Raw genomic sequence first — 19,522 nt, 5'->3', positions numbered from 1 at the left:
CCTCCTCGTTACCTGATTCATCATAAGAAATAATAGGAGGATACTGGGAAGCCTCTTCCCTTTCATTAGTATTCTCTTCATCTTCTATTTGTTTTCTTTTCTTTATGTAATTGGCAATATAAGGATTTTCAATGCAATTCACCGCACAATACATAAAATTTTCTTCTAGATCAAAATCAAGAAATCTATCAAGATTAAATTTTGGAATACCCTCAGTTATACGTTTCATTTCTTCATACCCCAAAAGAAGACTAAGCTCTTTATGATGCTCAAGGGTAATCAAGTTATCACAATTTTTGGACACGATTTGATCATGAAACAAATAGCATTGGAGCTTTAAATGACCATATTCATTGCAAAGTTCACAAGGATGGCGATAAATATTGAATCTTTCAGCACAATCATCTAGCCTTTCTTGCAACCATTTAGTTTCGAAATACTTATGCCTCTTGCAAAATCTATCTTCCCTATTTGGTGTGTACTTGCAAGCTCTATATATTCCACAAAAGTTGACATGCTTATAAGAGACATTTTCATCATGACTAGTGCAATCATCATTAGTACTATGGATATTCAAAGAATTCATACTAACAACATTGCAATCATGCTCATCATTCGAAGATTTAGTGCCAAACATTCTAATGCATTCTTCCTCTAGCAATTGAGCACAATTATCGGAATCCTTATTTTCACGAAAGATATTAAAAAGATGAAGCATATGAGGTACCCTCAATTCCATTTTTTTTGTAGTTTTCTTTTATAGACTAAACTAGTGATAAAACAAGAAACTAAAAGATTCGATTGCAAGATCTAAAGATATACCTTCAAGCACTAACCTCCCCGGCAACGACGCCAGAAAAGAGCTTGATGTCTACTACGCAACCTTCTTCTTGTAGACGTTGTTGGGCCTCCAAGTGCAGAGGTTTGTAGGACAGTAGCAAATTTCCCTCAAGTGGATGACCTCAGGTTTATCAATCCGTGGGAGGTGTAGGATGAAGATGGTCTCTCTCAAACAACCCTACAACCAAATAACAAAGAGTCTCTTGTGTCCCCAACACACCAGATACAATGGTAAATTGTATAAGTGCACTAGTTCGGCGAAGAGATGGTGATACAAGTGCAATATGGATGGTAGATGTAGGTTTTTGTAATCTGAAAATATAAAAACAGCAAGGTAACTAATGATAAAAGTGAGCGTAAACGGTATTGCAATGCTAGGAAACAAGGCCTAGGGTTCATACTTTCACTAGTGCAAGTTCTCTCAACAATAATAACATAATTGGATCATATAACTATCCCTCAACATGCAACAAAGAGTCACTCCAAAGTCACTAATAGCGGAGAACAAACGAAGAGATTATTGTAGGGTATGAAACCACCTCAAAGTTATCATTTCTGATCGATCTATTCAAGAGTCTGTAGTAGAATAACACCTTAAGACACAAATCAACCAAAACCCTAATGTCACCTAGATACTCCAATGTCACCTCAAGTATCCGCGGGTACGATTATACGATATGCATCACACAATCTCAAATTCATCTATTCAACCAACACAAAGAACTTCAAAGAGTGCCCCAAAGTTTCTACCGGAGAGTCAAGACGAAAACGTGTGCCAACCCCTATGCATAAGTTCACAATGTTACGGAACTCGCAAGTTGATCACCAAAACATACATCAAGTGGATCACATGAATATCCCATTGTCACCACAGATAAGCACATGCAAGACATACATAAAGTGTTCTCAAATCCTTAAAGACTCAATCTGATGAGATAACTTCAAAGGGAAAACTCAATCCATTACAAGAGAGTAGAGGGGGAGAAACATCATAAGATCCAACTATAATAGCAAAGCTCGCGATACATCAAGATCGTACCACCTCAAGAACACGAGAGAGAGAGATCAAACACATAGCTAATGGTGCATACCCTCAGCCCGAGGGTGAACTACTCCCTCCTCGTCATGGAGAGCGCCGGGATGATGAAGATGGCCACCGGTGAGGGACCCCCCCGTCCGGCAGGGTGCCGGAATGGGTCTAGATTGGTTTTCGGTGGCTACAGAGGCTTGCGGCGGCGGAACTCCCGATCTAGGTTTTTTCTGGAAGTTTGGGTATATATAAGAGATGTTGGCGTCGGGAACAAGTCAGGGGGTCCCCGAGGCGGCCACGAGGCAGGGGGGCGCGCCCCCTCCCTCGTGGTGGCCTCGGGACTACCCTGGTCCATCTCCGATGCTCCGTGGGCTTCTTCTAGTCCAAAAATAAGTTCTGTGAAGTTTCAAGTCAATTGGACTGCGTTTGGTTTTCCTTTTCTGCGATACTCAAAAACAAGGAAAAAACAAAAACTGGCACTGGGCTCTAGGTTAATAGGTTAGTCCCAAAAACAATATAAAAGTGCTTAGTAAATGTGACGCCCCCGATTCAATCGTACACTAATCATACACGCAAATGTGTACGATCAAGATCGAGGACTCACGGGAAGATATCACAACACAACTCTAGACACAAATTAAAATAAACAAGCTTCATATTACAAGCCAGGGGCCTCGAAGGCTTGAATACATAAGCTCGAAAACACAAGAGTCAGCGGAAGCAATAATATCTGAGTACAGACATAAGTTAAACAAGATTGCCTTAAGAAGGCTAGCACAAAAGTAGCAACGATCGAAAAGGCAAGGCCTCCTGCCTGGGACCTCCTAACTACTCCTCGAAGCCGAACTCCACGTAGAATCATCCTTGGGATCTCTAGCTCCTGGACTCCAGCATCTGGTTGCGACAACCAGGTAGAAAGGAAAGGGGGGAAAGAGGGAGAAAAGCAACCGTGAGTACTCATCCAAAGTACTCGCAAGCAAGGAGCTACACTACATATGCATGGATATATGTGTAAAGGGCCATATTGGTGGACTGAACTGCAGAATGCCAGAATAAGAGGGGGATAGCTAATCCTGTCGAAGACTACACTTCTGGCCACCTCCATCTTGCAGCATGTAGGAGAGAGTGGATGGTAAGTTCACCAAGTAGCATCGTATAGCATAAACCTACCCGGCGATCCCCTCCTCGTCGCCCTGTTAGAGAGCAATCACCGGGTTATATCTGGCACTTGGAAGGGTGTGTTTTATTAAGTATCCGGTTCTAGTTGTCATAAGGTCAAGGTACAACTCCGGGTCGTCCTTTTACCGAGGGACACGGCTATTCGAATAGATAAACTTCCCTGCAGGGGTGCACCACATTTCCCAACATGCTCGATCCCATTTGGCCGGACACACTTTCCTGGGTCATGCCCGGCCTCGGAAGATCAACACGTCGCAGCCCCACCTAGGCTCAACAGAGAGGTCAGCAAGCCAGTCTAAATCCTATGCGCGCAGGGGTCTAGGCCCATCGCCCATTGCACACCTGCACGTTGCGTACGCGGCCGGAAGCAGACCTAGCCCCCTTAATACAAGCGCGAGCTTACGATCCAATGCGGCGCGCACCCCTCAGTCGCTGACGTCAAAAAGAGCTTCGGCTGATACCACGACGCCGAGTGCCCATAACTGTTCCCGTGTAGCTGGTTAGTGCGTCTAGACCAAATGGCCAGACTCAGATCAAATACCAAGATCCCGTTAAGCGTGTTAAGTATCCGCGAACGCCGACCAGGGCCAGGCCCACCTCTCTCCTAGGTGGTCTCAACCTACTCTGTCGCTCCGCCACAAAGTAACAGTCGGGGGCCGTCAGGAACCCAGGCCCACCTCTACCGGGATGGAGCCACCTATCCTTTCAGCCCCCTCATCGGAATCACTTGCGGGTACTCAACAAGCTGACCCGACTTTAGTCACCACATGTGTCATGTATATAAAGTATATAGTATATACCCGTGATCACCTCCCGAAGTGATCACGGCCCAGTAGTATAGCATGGCGGACGAACAAGAGTGTAGGGCCACTGATGGAACACTAGCATCCTATACTAAGCAGTAGGATAGGAGGTAAGGGTAACAACGGTAGCAACAATGACAGGCTATGCAGCAGAATAGGATTAACCGAAAGCAGTAACATGCTACACTACTCTAATGCAAGCTGTATAGAGAAGAATAGGCGATATCTGGTGATCAAGGGGGGGCTTGCCTGGTTGCTCTGGCAAGAGAAGGGTTCGTCGTCAATGTAGTCGATCACAGGGGTACCGGCAGCGGTCTCGGGGTCTACTGAAAAGAAGTAACGGAGGGGGAACATAATAAATAACAGAGCAATCAAAGCATCACAAAGCATAACATGACAAACGCGGTGCTAGATGTGCCCTAACGCGGTAGTAGGTGATATCGGCAAAGGGGGGAAACATCCGGGAAAGTATCCCCGGTGTTTTGCGTTTTCGGACAGATGAACCGGAGGAGGAAAGTTGCGGGTTCACTAAGCTAGGGACACGTGGCGGACGAACGGGCTGCGTATCTGGATTTGTCTCTTCGTTCTGAGCAACTTTCATGTAGAAAGTATTTTCATCTGAGCTACAGTTTATTTTATATGATTTTCTAAAGTTTAAATGAATTTCTAATTTTCCTTATTTATTTTTAATTTCGAAAATCAGCAGTTAAAAAGTGGGTGCACCCGGTGTAGTGCACCAGAGGTGCACCAGTGAGGCTGACCGGTGGGTCCAGTCAACTGCTGACTCAGCGGTTGACTGGTCCACGGTTGACCAGTCAAAGGTCCTGCGGGACCCAGTTGTCATACTCTGTAATATTTTAACAGTGTTTAGTTAATTCCTAATAGGCTTATTAGAGGGTGGCCCACCTGTCATAAAGCTATATCTAATCTAACAAATAGTTAACTTAATCAAATGGGGCCCATATGTCATAGTGTAGCAACTAACCTAACTAGTACTACCAATTAGTCCCTGATCTAATTTGCATGGTGGCTCTGCACACCCACGCACACAGCAAGGCCGTTGTGGCCATTAGCAGCAGCAAGTACCGCACAACAGCGGCATCAGTTAACAATAGCAGCAGCGGCAGAAGCTAAGCAGCTAAGCAATAGAGGGCAGCGCTAGGCGGCGGGCGGCAGCAGGGGCGGCAGCGACGACGGTTGAGCAGTGGCAGCAACGCCCAAGCAGCAGCAATAGTAGACGGCAGGAGCAGCAAGCACTGGCTGCGGTAGCATGCAGCAGCTCTAGTAGGCGAGCAGCAGCTGCACGAAGCCACGAACCAGGCGAGCAGCCACGAGCAGGAGCAGCAGAAGCATGGCGCACGCGCACGTGCAGCTCGAACGCGAGCAGGGGCGCGACGACCAGCCGAAGCGCGGGCGGCGCGGGCGCACATCTGGGCGTGGCCAGGGAGCGCTGTAGCGCATGGCAGGCGCGACCACGGGCGAGGGCGAGGGCGCACGGGAAGTAGGCATGGCCGCAGTGAGCATGAGATCGGCAGCGGCGATGCACAGGGAGGGCATCTACGGCGACCAAAACGAGTAATGGCTCGAGGCATTCGAACGAGGGCACCGCGCCGCGTGCATGGGTGGTTCAGGCGTGAGCTAGGGCGGGCTACCGCAGTGGCAACGACAACCTCGCGCGGCAGTCGGAGCAAGAGCTCAATGGAACAGTCGACAGAGGCAGACGGAGAGACAGGGGAGGAGCGCAATCGGCGCAGTGGCTTACAACGAAGCACGTAGGGGACTCAGGGGAGCCAGGGGCTCGGAGACGGCTGGATCGACGACGAGGCAGAGGCGGCGGCCGACGAAGGGGATCGACGCGAGCGACATTGCTGGTGCATCTCAGCCTCGATCCAGTGGCGGAGACGAAGTAGACGCCCACGCCGGAGCTCCAGGTCAGCGCGGAATAACGAGCGGTGGCCGGTGGCCACGTGGACGAGCAGCGGCGGCGACGAAGGTGGCTTTGGGGGCGACGAGCAGAACGCAGAGGGGCGAGGGGCGCCCAGATCCAATGGGGGAGTGAGGGGAGAGAGCTAGGGTTTGGCCCGGGGCGAGGCCTTATAGGAGTGGGGGGTGCCGGCGGATGGCCGCCACGGTGACGGCCGGTGCCGTGGCGGGCATCGGCCATGGCCACGGGGTGTTTCGTGAACAGGGGAGGAGAGGACGGGTGCGCCTGGGCCGGTGGCCAGTTGGTCCAGTTGGGCCAGGGGTGGGGCGTTTTCTTTATTTTTTTTATTTTTTTAGTTCCTAATTATTAAGTTTTAATAAAATACCAAAGTGGCACCTAAATTGATGTTACAAATTATGTCACAACCACAAAAAGTTTCATCCCAAAATAATATAGTTTAGTATTTTACAATATATAAAAGGAATTTAATTAATGGTTTTAGCTGCTGATTTAATTAGTTTAGTGCATTTTACCATTTTATAAAGACTTGGTTTCTCCACCAATATATCTTATGAATTATTTGTCACATTAAGAACATTTTAGTTTTAACTTTTGAAAACTTTAATTGTTTGACTTGTTTTTGAATTTGGCTTTTGAATTGGTTTTGAACTAATGCGAGATTAGCGACAGTAACGGAGGTGACGTGGCATCATTAGCAGGGGGTTACTATAGCTCAATTATTCGGGCATCACAGTAAAGCCCATTAAACATCCAAAAGAGATAATATAATAGCATAGAACAATAAAAAATTATAGATACGTTGGAGACATATCAGGAGGCGTCCTCTCATGAATAATGTCATGTTCCACACAAAAGGAATTAAACTCACTCGAGAAGTACCCTCCACCATGATCTGACCGGACTCATTTAATTTTCTTTTCAAGTTGATTCTCAACTTCTGCCTTACAGATTTTAAAGTAGTGTAGAGCCCCATCTTTAGTATTTAACAGATATACATAACAATATCTAGTGGAATCATCTATCAATGTCATGAAATATTTCTTTCCACCTTTAGTCAACACACCATTCATCTCACAAAGATCAGAATGTATGAGTTCTAATGGCGCTAAGTGTCTCTCCTCTGCAGCCTTGTGAGGCTTTGCGAGGTTGCTTAGCTTGCACACACGAAAGACACTTAGAACCTTTGGCTAAAGTAAAACTCGGGATTAAATTCTACTTAGCTAGCCACGTCATAACACCGAAACTAATGTGACAAAGACGTGAATGTCAAACTTCAGATTCATTAACACTCGAATGAATATTGTTCACGACTTTATTAAAAAAACTGCGAGGGAAAGGCAGAACATCCCTCCGCACTCATAGCCTTTTCCAACAAAGAGTCCATATTTCATAACAACTAATTTATTAGATTCGAAGACCAACTTAAACCCTTCTCTACATAGAAGGGAGCCAATAACGAGGGTTCTTGATGGCGGGGACATGTTGCATGTTCTTCAACTGCACAATCCTTCCCGAAGTAAACTTCAGATCGACTATGCCAACACCATGAACAAAATCACTCATGCCAATCCCCATCAATACAGACCGTGGCCTATGACCTGGTAAGAAGAAAACAATGAAATGCTAGCACACACATGAACACTTGCACTTGTGTCCACCCACCAATCGGTGGACCGAAACACTGAAATACAGTAAATAAATTACCATACCCAGATGCACCATTCACATTGTTGCCCACAATCATGTTGGCTGACTTGGAGTCCTGCTGTGGCTTCTTATACTTGTTTGGGCACTTGTTCTTCTTGAAGGTCTTCTTACCCTTATTCTTGAAGTCGGTATTCTGTTAGACATCGTTGTTTCTTTTGGGCTTGTGGGAATTGAAGTTCCTATGGTGCTCCATGTTGGCGACAGAAGTTCCATCGGCCCCTTTTTCGTGCGAGTCATTTGCTCTCGAATTCTGCTCAACACTCAGATGGTCGATGGCATCCTCTACTAAGAATTCACGCCTCTGATGTTTTAGAGTGGTAACAAAGTTTCTCCATGAATTAGGGAGCTTAGCGATTATACATCCCGCGACAAACTTGCCTGGTAAATCGCACTTAAGAAGCTCAAGCTCCTTAGTGATGCATACTATCTCATGAGGCTATTCCAATTATTGAACATTTTGTAATCATGGAACTGCTCTATAATATACATCTCGCTCCCAACATCGGTGGTGTCGAACTTAGATTCGAGCGCCTCCCACAAGTCCTTGGCAACCTGCACATGTAAATATGCGTCAACTTACTTATCTCTGGTCATGCTCAGAACTGTTCTGAGAAATACGACAGTGGCTTCCTTGAACGCCTTTTCCCGTTCAGGAGCAATCGTTCCCGTGGAAGTGACACCGGCTACCCAAAACACGTTCATAGCCGTGAGTCATAAGGTGGTTTTGGTCTGCCAACGCTTAAAGTATGTACCAGTAAACTTATCCGGTTTTAGTGGAGCAGCAAAGCCACTAGCCAAAAATGCCTACACAAATTAGGTTTTTTATTGCTGAGTAAATAGGCAATTTTTCGATTAATTTAATCCAGGAAATATGCATTGACAGAGTTAATGACATATTGATTGCGATCTAAATAAGCATGTACTACACATATAGTAGAAACATCTATGCACATAGCTAGAACGGCTAAGACAGAAACAGGAGTGGGATAAACATGTTATACCCTCCGGTTGGCCATTTGGCTATAGCAGCAGCAGTGGCGGCGGCCTCCTCGGCCGCCTTTTGGTCAGCGACATCCTTCTCGGCAGTGGCTCTCTCGGCGTCGATAGATATGGTGACGATGCAGCGGACATGGACGAAGAGGAAGTAGTCGACCGAAGGCGAGCAGTCGACATAGTCGCTCCCTAAAAACCTATTCGCCCTCTCCCGTATAGGATGCAGAGGACCCCACCCCATATTTCAACCACCTTATATTGAGCGAGTATCATTTAATATGCTAGAATATCATATCATAATACTCAGTAATCTTTTTTCTAGTTTAATTATGTGTCATCTGAGAAAAATGTCTAATTGCCACACTTTCTGAAGTACTCCCATTTTTACCAGCCTCAGATCATTGTTAATAGTATAGCCAGTTGCTGGCTATATGATCTTGCCACATCATCTATAGCCAGTCTTATAGCCGACAAGTACAATAGATACATATAAATTTGTACTACTTCACTAATACATGATCCACCTCCCACTCTCACATAGTATCCTTTTTTGAAACTTAACTCGTTACTTTATTTAGTCATCCCACCTGGGGATCTCGTCTGAAATTACATGCAAAATTAAATCTGGGGGCATCTGAGGCCACACCGTACAGAGCTGCTCTGTCACCGCTTTCCTAGCAAGCAAGTGAGCAGCAGTATTCGCCTCACGTCTAACCCACGCTATCTTCCATTCGTCCCTTGATGCCAGGATATGCTTGATTTCCCAGAGAAGATAGGTCCTTTTCCGCATGTTGCAGCTTGCCTGCTACGTCCCTGCAATCCGTTTCAATATTTAGCCTGGGAATGTTTAGTTCCTCCGCTAGTAGCGCTGCTCTTCGAACTGCTGATATCTCTGCTCGCACTGGTTCCTTGCAAGGCAAGAGGATCTGACATGCACCCCCAAGAAAAGCGCCCTCATGGTTTCTGAAAACCACCCCAGCTCCACCGTTCTCTGAAGTCTTGGCCATTGCTCCGTCAACATTAGCTTTCACCCACCCCTCCTCCAGCGGTCTCCATTTCTCCCTCACCGCCGGGACCGTTTCCTTACTCTACTTCCCATGGATAGCTTGCCACTCTGTCATAAGGCTGAAGACTCTTCTCGCTACCGCCTCCGCTTCTTCGATCCTCTGGCCTTCCCGTGCACTGTTCCTTGCTAGCCAGAGTGCGTAGACACCCTGGACAAGGACTGCCCGTTCATCATCTGAAGCGTCCGCAATCCACAACAATAGCCATCGCGACAACGCACCCTAAGAGCAAAACCGCTCCGGTGAGATCACCACCGGTACTCCCAATTCCGGGTGCATAATCTTCCAGAAGTTTATCGAGTGGTGGCAGCCCCAAAACCTATGGTAACTTGTTTCTTCATGCCCACACACAATGCAAAACACCCCGCCTTGATTCTCCTTCTTAACAGCTCCGATCCCACTGCTAGGCCATTCTGAATCAGCCTCCACATATGCGTTTTGACTTTGCCCGGCGCTACCGTATCCCATAAGCTCATCCAAGCTTTGTGATCGGCAACTGAAGAGGAGGACTCCGGTCGCCCCGAGCGTTGTCGTTTCTGGCTCATCGGGAGGTGATAAGCTGATCTGATCGTGAAAACTCCGTTTTTGGTATAGTTCCATTCCTGGTAGTCAACCATCTCCGCCCCCCCCCCACTCGGATATGAAGGATCTCCTACGCATCGTCCGGAGCAAACATGTTCTGTACCTTGTCGATATCCCATGATGCACCGTCAGGCCCCAACAGATCGCTGACTCGCGTGATCCCATTGACGTAGTTTTGGCCCAATGGCTTCAAACTACCCTGCCTGGGGATCCAGTTCGCGTGATGCACATTGATCTTCGACCCGTCTCCAATTCGCCATATCAGCCCATCTAGGAGCAAGTCGCGGCCATGGATGATGCTCCTGAAAGTGTATGAGCACCCCCTGGGCATGTTGCATTTAGGATAGATCCATCCGCATAATATCGAGCCTGTAGTACCCTAGCGCACAGCGAGTTCGGCTCCTGGAACAGCCGCCAAGCTTGTTTGGCGAGCATGGCTTGGTTGAACGCCTCTGGATCCCGGAAACCAAGTCCCCCCTCTCGTTTTCTCGTGCACATCTTATCCCAGGCGATCCAATGCACCTTCTTCTTCCCATTTGCTTCACCCCACCAGAAGTTTGAAGATATAGATGGCAGGTTCCCGCACATTTTCTTTGTGAGTTGAAAGCAGCTCATGGTAAAGGTAGGTGTAGATTAGAGTCCGGATTTTACGAGTACCTCCCTCGCTGTCTTTGATAACCCTTGTCCTTTTCATCCTGACACTTTGCCTCTAGCACTGTCCTTAACGTATTTGAACGTCCCTTCTTTCGATCTCCCCACCACGGTAGGGAAACCCAAGTATCTCTCGCTTAGTGCCTCTGCCTCAATATTCAGGACTCTCTTTAGTTCTTCCTTGCTGTCCTCGGGTGTGCCTTTCCCAAAGAAGATTGCAGATTTCTGGAGATTAACTTTTTATCCCGAGGCAGCCTCATACTCCTGCAATATGGCTCGGAGTGTGGCAAGGTTTTCCGGTGAGCCTTCCACAAATACCACACTATCATCTGCGAAGAGTAGATGAGTAACTGTCGGACCCCCATTTCCAAACGACACTCCTTTGATGTTTTTTCTCATTCTGCGCATTCCTCAACAGCGTCGAGAACCCTTCCACGCAAAAAAGAAACAGGTACGAGGAGAGGGGATCCCCTTGTCTTAGTCCTCTAGTAGGGTTGAAGCGATGAGACAGCCCTCCATTTAACTTGACAGAGAACGTTGCTGACTTGACACACCTCATGACCATCTCTGTCCAGTGACCAGAGAAGCCAAATTTCAACATCATTTGCTCAAGAAAATCCCACTCCACTCTATCATACGCTTTCATCATGTCCGGCTTAACCGCACACATTGGTTTCTTTCGTTTCCTCTTCCTGATGGCATGCACGCATTCATATGCGACTAATACATTATCCGTAAGTAGTCTCCCCTGCAAAAAGGCGCTCTGCTCCTCAGAAATCAAAAAGGGGAGTACCACTTTTAGGCGGTTGGCCAGTGCCTTTGCCGCAATCTTATAAAGAACATTACATAGACTTATTGGGCGGAACTAGGAAAGTAACTCCGGTGAGTTCACTTTCGGGATCATTACAATGATTGTGTCATTGAAGCCAGCAGGTGCTGCCTTCCCTGCCAAGAACTCCCGAATTGCATCACACACATCTCTCTTCACCAACTCCCAGTGGGGTTGGTAGAACATTGCTGGTAGTCCATCCGGTCCTGGTGCCTTCGTTGGCCCCATCTGGAAGAGGGCCTCTTCAATTGTGACGCCCCCGATTTGACCGTACACTAATCATACACGCAACGTGTACGATCAAGATCAGGGACTCACGGGAAGATATCACAACACAACTCTAAAAATAAAAATAAGTCATACAAGCATCATAATACAAGCCAGGGGCCTCGAGGGCTCGAATACAAGTGCTCGATCATAGACGAGTCAGTGAAAGCAACAATATCTGAGTATAGACATAAGTTAAACAAGTTGCCATAAGATGGCTAACACAAACTGGGATACAGATCGAAAGAGGCGCAGGCCTCCTGCCTCGGATCCTCCTAACTACTCATGGCCGTCGTCAGCGGCCTGCATGTAGTAGTAGGCACCTCCGGTGTAGTAGGAGTCATCGTCGGCGGTGGCGTCTGGCTCCTGGGCTCCAGCATCTGGTTGCGACAACCAGGTAGAAAGGAAAGCGGGAAAAGAGGGATAAAAGCAACCGTGAGTACTCATCCAAAGTACTCGCAAGCAAGGAGCTACACTACATATGCATGGGTATATGGGTAAAGGGCCATATCGGTGGACTGAACTGCAGAATGCCAGAATAAGAGGGGAATAGCTAATCCTATCGAAGACTGCGCTTCTGGCCACCTCCATCTTGCAGCATGTAGAAGAGGGTAGATGGTAAGTTCACCAAGTAGCATCGCATAGCATAATCCTACCCGGCGATCCCCTCCTCGTCGCCCTGTTAGAGAGCGATCACCGGGTTATATCTGGTACTTGGAAGGGTGTGTTTTATTAAGTATCCGGTTCTAGTTGTCATAAGGTCAAGGTACAACTCCGGGTCGTCCTTTTACCGAGGGACACGGCTATTCGAATAGATAAACTTCCCTGTAGGGGTGCACCACATAACCCAACACGCTCGATCCCATTTGGCCGGACACACTTTCCTGGGTCATGCCCGGCCTCGGAAGATCAACACGTCGCAGCCCCACCTAGGCACAACAGAGAGGTCAGCACACCGGTCTAAATCCTATGGCGCAGGGGTCTGGGCCCATCGCCCATTGCACACCTGCACGTTGTGAACGCGGCCGGAAGCAGACCTAGCCTAGCAGGCGTTCCAGTCCAATCCGGCGCGCGCCGCTCAGTCGCTGACGTCACGAAGGCTTCGGCTGATACCACGACGTCGAGTGCCCATAACTGTTCCCGCGTAGTTCGTTAGTGCGTATAGACCAAATGGCCAGACTCAGATCAAATACCAAGAACTCGTTAAGCGTGTTATTTTTAAGTATCCGCGGACGCCGTCCAGGGCCAGGCCCACCTCTCTCCTAGGTGGTCTCAACCTGCCCTGTCGCTCCGCCACAAAGTAACAGTCGGGGGCCGTCAGGAACCCAGGCCCACCTCTACCGGGATGGAGCCACCTGTCCTTTCAGCCCCCTCATCAGAATCACTTGCGGGTACTCAACGAGCTGACCCGACTTTAGTCACCACATGTGTCATGTATATAAAGTATATAGTATATACCCGTGATCACCTCCCGAAGTGATCACGGCCCAGTAGTATAGCATGGCAGACGGACAAGAGTGTAGGGCCACTGATGGAACACTAGCATCCTATACTAAGCAGTAGGATAGCAGGTAGGGTAACAATTGTAGCAACAATGACAGGCTATGCATCAGTTTAGGATTAACCGAAAGCAGTACCATGCTACACTACTCTAATGCAAGCAGTATAGAGAAGGAATAGGCGATATCTGGTGATCAAGGGGGGGCTTGCCTGGTTGCTCAGACAAGGAGGGGTCGTCAACACCGTAGTCGATCGGGGCACCAGCAGTTGTGTCAGTCTCGTAGTCTACCGGAGAGAAAAGGGGGGAAGAAACAGTAAATACGGAGCAAACAAAGCATCACAAAACATAACGAGGCAATAAGCGGTGCTAGGTATGCCCTAACGCGGTAGTAGGTGATACCGGCGAAGGGGGGAAACATCCGGGAAAGTATTCCTGGTGTTTCGCGTTTTCGGACAGATGAACCGGAGGGGGAAAGTTGCTAGTTTGCTATGCCAGGGATGTGTGGCGAACGAACGGGCTACATATCCGGATTCGTCTCGTCGTTCTGAGCAACTTTCATGTACAAAGTTTTTTCATCCGAGATAAGGATTATTTAATATTAATTTTTTAAGATTTAATTCATTTCCAGTAATTAACAGAATTTAAATTAATTATAGATGTAATTATGATGTCAGCGTGATGTCAGCATGATGTCATCAGTCAACCGTCTGTTGACTGGGTCAACAGACGTGTGGGTCCCGCTCGTCATTGACTGTTTAGTCTAATTAGGATTTAACTAATCTAATTACTATTTAATTAAACTAACTAGTTAATTAGGTTAATTAAATAGGATTAATTAACTTAATTATTTATTTATTTATTTATTTTATTCTCTTTTTTATATAAAACGTTTAGGTGGCGGGGCCCAGCTGTCATAGGCCCTTGGGGCCATAGCGGGCGTGGGCGAACGGGCAACGGGCGAATGGCGCCTGGGCGGGTGCTTGCCCGCAGGAGGTGCAGCGGGGCGAGGCCACCAGGCGACGGCCGGTGTGCGCGGGTGGGCGCCGGCGAGGCCACAGCGGGGCAGGGACGTAGCGAAGCGGGCGGTCGCCGGAGGAGGACGTCGGAGCCGTGGAGGGTGCGGCCGGACCACCGCGGGGCAATTTGGCGAGCAGTGGCGTCGGGGCGGTGCGGGAGCCGCGGTCAACGGTGAGCGGGGCGGTGCGGGAGCCGCGGTCAACGGTGAGCGCGGCGGCGCAGGCGAGCGGCGGCGCCGCAGAGCAAGGCAGCAGCGGAGCTGCGGGAGGCGGACACGGCGAGGGCGCTAGGCGGGGAAGTGGGATTCGAGCGCGCGCGGGGGAGGAGAGGCCGGGGTCTCACCGCGGGGGGGTAGGGTCCAGGGCAGCGGGGCTCGGGGAGGTAGACGAGGACGACGGCGGCGTGGAGGAGGCAGTCCGGCGAGGAGGGGCTTGACGAATCCGGCAAGGGCGGTGACGTGCGCGGTCGTCGGGGCTGAGGACGTGGACGACGAGGTCCAGCGGCGACGGGGGTGGCGACGGCGAGCGATGGGGTGCGGCGTCGGGGTCGAGGCGATGGGGGAGTCCGGCGACGGGGTTGGGGCGCTGGCGTCGCGAGAGGGGGGGAAGCAGTTCGTCCCCGATCCAGATCGGATCGGGAGGGGAGAGACGTGGGGAGTGGGGGGGAGTGTGCGGTCGGGGTGGTTAGGGTTCCCCCCCTGGTGGGTTATGGAGGGGGTTGGGCCGGTTGGTGGGCGGGCCGGTTGGGCCAAGGGGGGGTCCTTTTCTTTTATTTCGTTCTCTATTTTGTTCTCTTCTTTTTACTTATTTTACCTTTACTGTTTTATTTTTTTAGTCTCATCTTATCTAAGTTTTATAAAAACATAAAAGTAGTACCAAAATCAGTATTACTAATTATACCTCTGTTACTAAAGTTTAAACCCCTAAGTAAAATATTTTAACATTTTATAATTAACAAAAGGCATTTATTAAATTGGCCATGCTGTTGTTTCATTCCCATTTGAGCATTTAAACATTTTATGAAACTGTGGTTTCTCCACCATAATTACTTATGCATTATTTGGCTCACTCCGAACATTTTAGTTTTTAATATTTTAAAACTTTAATTGTTTGACTTGATTTTAAATTTGAATTTTGAATCGGTTTTTGAACTAACCCGAGATTAACTACAGTGACAGAGGTGATGTGGCATCATTAACGGGGGATTACTGTAGCCTAAGTATCCGGGCGTCACAATTCTCCTCCACTACAAGAAATCTCGTCCCGAGATTCAAGAGGGGGACTAATGGGGAAAGGATTTGGTTACGAAATTCTAACGAGTCTTCTCGGCCTAGGTTGCTCTTCTCGAAGAGGTCTTTCCCTTGCATTGACGTCTTCATTTCTCTGCTTCAGGTCATCATGGTGAAGTCGTCCTTTTCTTCGGGAACTCCAACGTACTTACGAATAGGTAAGGGGCAGCTCGGCTACGACAGAATGCCTATGAGGGAAACAATCTGGGGTTAACCCATGAATGAGCATAAGATTATCTCTCGAGTTGAACATATAAAATACATCGAGAGTGAGGTACGAAGGTACAATGAGAGGTTCCTAGCAGATAGATAGTTGCTCGAAGTCTGAACCAGAGTGAGAAAGGGGTTCAGAGCAGCGAGAGTAAGTATAGCGTCTGATACCAGAATAGAGCACTAGGAAGGTGGCCCGTGAATTACATACGGAGCCAAGCGTGAGGAATTACTTTGGAAACAGGGGGTGTACACGAGAGTCAGGTTTCGATCCTGTGGAGCTGTGGGTTATGGGCCCACCATGTGATTAAAAGTAGGAAAGGCGTTGACATCTTGCACGATCACGTAAGCAAGGCATGTCAGAGGATAGTCTGTCAGTTATGTCGGCAACAACATCGGTACCAAGGGCGAGGGACGAAGAGAACCACTTTCCAGCTCGTTGAACGAGGCGGACCAATAGGCAAGGTTCCCGTCCATCGGTGGCTACCGGAATGTCATCAACAATAGTAACATGGTCTTATTGACAGATTAGTACACCGAGGTGTTTACTTAAGCAGTGAATTATTACTGCTTAGATCATATTGATCACAAGAAAGGTTAAACAAAATAATGGAAAGGAAAAGCTGGTCATCAGATTAAACAGAACAATGGAAAGGAAAAATGTGTTTAAACACATATTTCAAGGGTATATCCTTCCCAAGGACAAGCTGAGCATGATATCCATGACAGGATATAATGTAGAAAACTCTTTAGGTAGGGGAGAGAAATTTCATGACATTACCCATACAACGGTGTTTGGATAATTGAGCAAGAATCATTTAGCATTGGGCTTCAAATGTTCTTGTAAAAAAACGGAGTACCACAGTCATGCTTCGAGATAGCATTGGCATGGTCTTCAAGCAAAGGTCAGACTTTGGATACAAAGGATCCATCAGGAACAACTTGTAGAATAAGTTTTACAATTTCCTCATGGAAGAATGGATAACCTTGCTGAAAGGAAGAACTATAACAATAGGTCCTCCGGTCAAGTGTGCTAGGCATGACATCACCTTACCGGGTCATATAAAGACCAATGTTATAACTCTTGAAAATATGCTCCAACCATCATAGCTGACCGAGATTCAGATCTGATCGGTGTTAGGAAACCTCAGACTCAGGATGCCTGAGAAGAAAAGGTGCCAGACAAATTGACGGGATGACACTGTAAGATTCTCAGGAAATGAACTATGAAGTGATTTCTGTTAACAAGAGTTCATCATTAACCCAAGGAGAGGACAAGGAGGTGGCTGATGGGCTAAGGACAATTCATCGAGATTTCCAAAAGATGGATTTCCACAATTATGTGAACAAGGAGATAACATTCGTCAGATCAAATGATATAATGATGTATGCTCGAGGAAAACATACACAATCAAACATTGATTGAAAGGTGCACCCGAAATATGGGCTTTGGTAGCAAGATCAATGTTAGAAGGGTGATACGATATCCAATACACAAAGAATGTAACTAACGTTCATTAACTTACAAGCAATAGGGTTGCTAGAAGTTTTGACTTCACACATCATAGTTAAATGGCTGGTATCCTGGTTAGAAACAACACGGGGACCAAAATATGAACGGAGATGGCGAGAAGTATTACTATATCAAGAATTCTTAAGAGGTGGTGAAATTCTCACGACATTCTTGACATAAAAGGTGGTAATACTCCAAGGTAAAGAACAAATGTTGGATAGCAAGGATCCTAAGGTATAACACGAAACACGAACAAGTTTGTGTTGGAGGGAAGGCAGTAAAGTGGCCGATGATAACACAAATCATCGAGGGAAAGGATGGTCTTTCTCATCATGAATTCAATTGATATTCTGGAAGGACTCAGAATGCTCATGATGATCACGACACATTTGTCGAGAGATTCCATGAAGATGTAATCGATCGGCGATGACATCAAGTCAAAGGAATGATGAAGCGAAAGGTTATTGGAACCCTGGGTACGACACAAACTCGAAATCAAGTTTGCTGTTCAAGGAGGAATGATATGACGAGGAAGATCGACGTAAGATTAGCTCACCATCGAAGGTTGTGCTCCGTGATTAAGGACCAGGTAGCACAGTTAAAATCAGCACGATAATGATGTAGCCGAGTAGGCTAGGAATGACGTCATCGAGTTCAAACACGTAAGTAATGAAGGTTACCAAGAGTTGTTGAATCGCAGTGCGGACTTGATTCAGTTGTCGGTGTCCTTGAGGGGTTCTAACAACTCAGAACCCGTTGGAAAATGGAATCGGCAAGAATATTAGTTGATGAAGAACTCATAAGAAGTTATGTTGCTCCTGATAATCTCGAGATACCAGGGGGTAATACTCGATGACAGATCAAAGTAGAGGTTGGACTGGGGTATTGCTCTGTAGAAGACAAGTGCTTAAACTTGCACAGGAAATGGTATTTAAAGGAGAACAGGGTCGAAACCATGATTGCAAAAGGCCAGATCCTAGATATAAGATGAACTTATACCAAGGGAATAATTAATTTTTCAAAAGAAGCTTCGATGAGAAGATCTACATCGTGTCCATGGCATGAACACAAAGTTCAAGGTCGACTCCCACTTCTCCAATGCATAACCTTTCATTCACTTCTCGCATTCGATAAAGGCATTAGTGTTGAAAGTTTTACCTAGTGAAATACCAGATGAGTATGGCCCGTGAAATCTTTCGGGCTCACATAGATTAGGTAAGGAATTGGTTCAACCCATCAAGGCATCTTAGGAACATATACCACAAATTTTTAGGAGTAATTAACACAAGCTCGAAAGTAGAGCAAGGTTGTCAAAGCATTATGTATCAGGGAAAGAACTCACAAGATTTGAATGTGAATGATACCATCGGATAACAACCCAGCAATGGGTTTGGCGATCCATAACGGAGCTGACGTGAGTATCGGTACTCAATCAGAGGAAGAAAGAATGCAAAGGCATCAGATTATGGGAATAACTAACTAATTCAAATCTCAAATGCAAAGGAATTGCGATTTCCAAATCAAGAGATCAGAAGCAAACGCTCTGATTAAGGATGGATAAGTTGAGTAGACTTAGGGGTACAACCGACGGCAATTCGGTTGGTCGAGAACCAGTTCATGTTTAAAATGGCGTCTGATCCGGAAGGATGAATTCTAGGATTTCGACTGAGGATTGCGAGCATTCACCACATATCAAATCAAAGGCTGAAAATGATGATGACAAGGGATACTAATGAATATTGCTAGACATATGGAACGCAACCATGATGCAAGCAGACAAGTATTTGCACAGCAACAGCTCGCAGGGAATTACCGGAAGACTGGATAGTATATCAATGTACCTTGTGGATCATATGATCAACTAGTAATGAACAGTTCCTCGATAAGGGTGAAGAATTATTCGTAGGGGTATTCATGCGGCAAGGAACTGCAGGGTAGTAAGCATAAAGGATGCTTGGAACATCGGAGAGTATTTAAGGGCACCTTGTAATAACAAGGGCAACCGGGGATGAAGGTATGAACGACAAAAGTATGTAGTTATCCATAAGGATTTATCGGTGGTAGGGATCGCAATGACGAAGGGCACAAGGGTCTCGGGAAAGC

Source organism: Aegilops tauschii, chromosome 2, assembly GCF_002575655.3.
Source record: "Aegilops tauschii subsp. strangulata cultivar AL8/78 chromosome 2, Aet v6.0, whole genome shotgun sequence".
NCBI classification, from domain to species: Eukaryota; Viridiplantae; Streptophyta; class Magnoliopsida; order Poales; family Poaceae; genus Aegilops; species Aegilops tauschii.
This window is presented reverse-complemented; position numbering follows the sequence as displayed.